Source organism: Helianthus annuus, chromosome 8 (assembly GCF_002127325.2).
Source record: "Helianthus annuus cultivar XRQ/B chromosome 8, HanXRQr2.0-SUNRISE, whole genome shotgun sequence".
Lineage (NCBI taxonomy): Eukaryota > Viridiplantae > Streptophyta > Magnoliopsida > Asterales > Asteraceae > Helianthus > Helianthus annuus.
Genome location: NC_035440.2, coordinates 14,601,543 through 14,607,705, shown reverse-complemented (window position 1 = coordinate 14,607,705; position 6,163 = coordinate 14,601,543).

The window sequence follows — 6,163 nt, the reverse complement described above, 5'->3', positions numbered from 1 at the left end:
TTGGTCTCGTTTGTATAATACGAGTGTTTACGGATTTAGAATAGTCGAGTAAAATGTATGAGGAAAAGTGTATGTCAAAAGAATACACAAAACAAGTATAAACACATAAGAAAGCATATCAACAATGGTACATAAAGAATAAAGAATGAAATAATAAAACAAGTATTCACACATAGAGAAATATGTCAAGAACAACACATAAAGATTCAAACAATGAAACAAGTGTTAACACATAATAAAACAAGCACTAATGCGTACGAATAACATGTCAAATATTACACATGAGTAACATACATGTTGTTTTTTTAAAAAAAAAAACATAGATAAGTAACAAATAAGGTATCATGTAGTGGTTCAAACAAAGCATACGAATAAGGCTCTAAAACTATAGTCTAGGTGAAAGCATTCCTACTTTTCCTAATTCCCTATAGTTATGGCTCTGATATCAATCTGTCACACCCCAACCAATGGCGGAAACATCGGGATGAGACGAAGTGTGAAGATTGCTCGAGACATCATAACGCTAATAATTGTGACAAGTATTTAAATAATCGTTTCATTTCATTTCTAAAGAATCAAGTACAAGGTTTTGAAACAAGGTACAACAACATGAATAATAAAATGATACAATACAAATACAATTCTTTCTAAGTGTGTATCTAAGCATCCTACTAGATTCCATGCATCGTCAACATCCACCTGTAACATGTTAAAATAAAGTTCAATGCAAAAGTAAAGGCGAGTATACAAGTTTGATACGTACATAGCAAAAGATAAGTTTGAACAATTCCTCATAGCAAGCATGTGATTCAAGATGAACATTTAAATATGGTATGTGTCTAACATATCAAACCAAGGAAACGCAATATGCTCATGACATAACCGAAGATAAAGAGGCGGGTCGTTAATCCTATAGCGCTACATATGTCACGGTTTGGCTCGTACGAAGTTAATGATAAATTCAACACATAAGATTAATCCAAGTTTAAAGCATCAAGCCATCACGTATACAAGCATGTTATAGGAATGTTCATGTGTTTAAGCAAAAAGTTCATGTGTAAGTTTGTTGATAGATAAACATGTTACACCCCAAAAATGGTAAAAGTAAAAAGGGGGAATACGAGTATACTCACATAATTGCTAAGTCTTCCGATTATCCAAACGTTGACGAGTGTACGAGTTTAGGAGGACGGAACACCGAGGTCACCCTATAAGGGCAAACGATGGTGCATGAGTGAACGGAATTCCAAGAGAACGAACGAGAGTGGTTATCCTAGATATTTAAAATGGCACATAACGAACTTCGTTAATATTTATTACTAATCTTAATATTTATTGTTTGCGATTTAATTACATCCCCATTAACTAATCTCTTTTCATATTTTTGTAGTATAAAATTGATCTTGTATAACTCATACCTCGTTCGATTTTATTATTACAACTAAAAGTGTAATTAGAACAAAAAAAAGGAATTAAACGTTTAAAAACATTATATAAACAAAAATATGAATTTAAATATGAATTTCAAGATTTCAAAGTGTTAATTAAAATAGTAGTACATAATTAAAAAAAAAATGAAAACAACATTTAAAAGGCATTTAACGTGATAACAAAAGACAAAAATAGCATTTAAAATATAAGGCCAAAAATATTGCAGCAAAAACGTAGTGGCCGGGACTCGAACTCGCGTCCCTTTGATTGATCCACAACAACCAACACCATCAACTATTGAACTTTGATGGTTTTTGTGTTGAAATTTGATGTGTATATTACTTCACACAAAAAGGCCCTGTCATCCATTGTGGTTATAACAGAAAACGAAAACAACATTAAGTCTCTCTTTTTGTTTTTCAAACTTTCAGTTGGTTTTGAATAGTTGATGACATAACAAAATTTATTATTGCAACAGAGGATTAAACAAAGGAACAAGAGTGTATACCGAACGTGATGACGAGTCGATTCCGTCGTAAAACTTCGGCGTGAGCGTGATCCCGAAGCTTGTGAACTAGAAATCGAACTAAAATGAACCGAACCAAAGTTGAATCGCGGTTGAACCAAATAAATCGAAATGAACCGAACCGAATGTGAAACTGACCTGATAGTCTGGTCGGAGTGAACACGAAACTCGAACTTGAACCGAAACCCAAGCTGAGCCACCCCCACTGCCGACGCCGGCTACCACCGCGCGTCGGCTCTGTTGTTTGTCGTAGACCCGAGCCACAGCAAACAAAACTCAAACCAATTAAACCCGCCGCCGATGCAGACAGCGGCGCCGTCGCCTCTCCTATGCGGGTCTTTCTCTCTCTCCGTTCCTCCTCTCATCCTCTCAGTCTGGTCGCCGTCTTTCTGTCCGATTTGGGTGTGCGTCGCCGGGAATGTCGTGGCCAGGGGTCTCACCGCTGTCGCTGGAAGGAAAACGAGGAGGGAGTGTGAGGTCTGTGGTGTGAAGATGCTCCAGAGATGTTTCCTTTTTTTTGGATGCGATTTATGTGGGTATATATGAGCTAGCTGCAGAGGAATCAACATAAGGTGAATGAGGAAAGGTTAGGGAGTAGATGGGAGGGGAAGACTGATAGTGGTGTGCGGTTCTTGACTAGTGTTTTCAAAGAATGAGAAGTTAGGTTATAACTGGCCTTTTATTCTAGGGTTAGAGTTGATTTAAGTGGGCTTTGGGCTTGGGCCCAAGGCCCGTTAGCGTGTAACCAGCTTCTTGTACGGTCCAAACATGTTTCTAAAACCCGTTTTCGTTCCTGAATTTTGTGAAATTAATTAAATTATTTAACAAAAAAAATTAAATAACTTGATTAATTAGATTAAAGGATAAATTCTTTAACGTTTATTTATCTCGCGAAAGATTTCTGATGTTTCAAACGTTAGGATTCGGATCTTACAAAAATGGGTCGGATTTAGGCCATCCATTTTGACGGGTGTTACACCCTAGCCTCTGCTTTTCGGTTTTTAAGCTTTTAAAAGCCGAAGTCAAAGTTTTCGATAAAAGTCTTTGACTTTCGGTTTAGACCCTTACGGTCCATCCATTGTTTGAGGCGAATATGGCTACGTGAGGTAGGTGTTTATCCCTCAAAAGGGCACCTCCTAATTATCACGTTTACTTGGTCAATTGTCGGGTCAAAGCTATTAAAATAAAAGTCAAACGTGTCAGTTTTTAAAATAATTAATAACTGATAATGTAGGTGTTATAAAATGTGTTTTATCACTTTAATAACTTGGTAAATATTATTAGAACATGTATGAATATGTTCAACCCGACAATTTCAGGTTTAGAATAGGTTCGCAACCGAAAGTCGCGAAGTTTGACTTCTGCTTTGACTTTCAGTTCTGACCCGAATTAGCATAGTTTCTTTATGATTTAAGGTTCCTTTGTGACCATATTATATGTAGTATAACTCTCTGAGGTTATATTACGTGGTCACATAGCAATCTGAGTTCATTTACTTGATTCCGCTATTATGCTTAATATTGACTAATATGCCCTTTTGTTCAAAAATAAGGTTTTAATTATAAATGAGCATGCAAATGAGATATTTACTGATTAGTAAACATGATTAGCATATTTTAATAATTATAATCTGGTCATAAACTGAGATTACCTAATTAATCGTAATTTATGCTTTTAAAAGGACTAAAATGCCCTTTTTGCATGCAAATTAAGTTTTAAACATAATTTTAACATAAAACTCATTACCTACTGTTTTGATATCATATTTAGGAATTATTGGGATTTTAAATCAGATTATATACTGACTTTAACTTCAAGTTCTTGTATAATGTTATTAAATGATGATAATACCCTTTTAACGCTTAAAATGAATTTTAAACATGACATGCACACGAAATCTTTTGTTTACTGATATGTTTTGATAAATAACATATTTTGACTATTCAAAGCTGGCCATAACATCAGGATTACTTAAACATCGAAATTATCGTCATTTATCGACTTTTACGCTATTTAGGTGCATAGTATGGTTTTAAACCATACTTAGCACCCAAGACTTATTACCTACTGATTTTATAAACCATTTTAAATATTTTCATAGTAGGTATAAGTCATGAACTCAGAATTCCAAATAAGTCCTTAAAACTATGTGTGAAATGACCAAAATGCCCCTACGATGCATAGTTTGGTCATAAAGCATAAACCACACACATATTTGATATCCTACTGATATTATATCATAAACTAAATATTTTCACATAATTTTTATGACCAAAACTTCAATTTACATGCAAGCTCCTTTTATAACTCATAAAATGACCAAAATGCCCTTGTGAGGCTTAATTCGGTTTTAAAACCTTTATGGGCATATATATATATTGATATCTTACTGATATCATAACATATTTTAAGCATAATAACGTATGGAACTTGTATATGACTCCTCTGGTTACCCGTTAACGCTTATACGCGTTCGGTTTGGCTTATGTAACTTGTTTGCATAAATTAACCGAAACGGGTTTAACCTTATCATTTTAACCTCAACTTCCAGAATGTATGTAGTTTACTCATATTATACAAGTCTCCATACTTGTTGGGTCTAAATTACATTTCGTTCTGGTCATCGCTTAATCTAGCGCATCGTACCGTATATCGTTCCTTAAGCTAGCCAGTCTAAGTCAATGACTTAAATAGGACCCGTTTGCAATCTAATTAGTTAATATTACCGTTATTCCAGTCTAGGAGCCCCGGTAAAAGCTATCTACATGTGTCTAAGTGATTATACGGATGGGTTGTTAATTCTTGCTTATAAAACCAAGTTACAACTCAGGTAAATACTTTTAACTTATTTTCCCTTATACGGGCTTGGGATACGGTAAATTATTACCGCTTGGTCGGGTATGGGATCAATTAGTCAGATTATGACTATTAAATCTGCATAACCCGTTTTAATCCGTATTGTTTGATAACATAAACATTGGGGGTTAATGCGACCGTGTCCTAGATATCCTCGGCTCATTTAATTGCAAATGGCCACGACCTAAGCACGGGGTGTAGGCATACACCTGACAGATGCAAATGCTAAAATAAATTATACCCACAATGTTGGGGATAACTCCTTTGTGGGTTTATAAAGTGGTGTCGGTTAATCATGTCTCGGTTTCTATACTAGGCCCCATATGTATGACAAACATGTAAAACTGTATACAAGATTAAAAGTTTAATTGTCCCATGTTATAAAAGATTTTTCGTGCCATGTACACCTAAACCAATTTTCGTAACATTTTTCAAATGTGTCAGTTAATTGTATTTACTAGTGTAAACTGACGTATTTTCAAAAGACTAAGTGACAAGTACTAAACGCAATAGGCCGGGAGTTGCTTGGTGTCAAATAGAGGATCTTGCAAATCCTTAGACGCCTGAAAGGCTGTTAAACTTCATTTTGTACATTATTAGATCCGCCTGTGGATCCGTTTCTACAACCGTCTGTATAATTATTATTTCGAACTTTGAATAGTCGGTTTGTAATAGTAATTTCCTTCCAAGCCTTCCGCTGTGCTATAACTGTGTTTAATTTACTATGATGATATCAACAACATCACGATACTCCCCACCGGGCCCACCAGATTATGTGGAAATATTGGGGTGTGGCACAAACGAGTTTAAGTTTTTTCTTGACAGACTTGGTCTTCGGCCACCACCTTTTCTCTTACCAAAGATGTTAATATATAACTAGTGGGAACGCCCGCGCGTTGCCATGGATACTTACGTTATTTTGTTGCCTGTTGCATGACCGATTGGGAGTCTATATTGATGGTATCCAGTCACTTCACGGAACAAGCACCAATAACTCCCAGGACAACTACTCTAGGTGGGTACCCATGATCCCTATAGAGTGTGTTTTACAATTTCACAAACCAAAAAGTAAAAGTAAAAGTAAAACCAACTACCCTACGCAAAGAAGTTCTAATCATGTGATTAAACATCCTGAAAATGATGTTGTATACATTATAGGGTTTTATATATAAATGGATTCGGTTGAACCACTAATACTTTTTTTCAATACACTACTACAAAACAGAGCTTTAGACGGGGTGATATGGGTTTTAAGACGGTGTTTTCAACACCGTCTTAATGTACACTGGTTTAAAATCATGTCTTATTAGACGGTGTTCAAACTAAACCCCGTCTTTAAATAAATGAAGA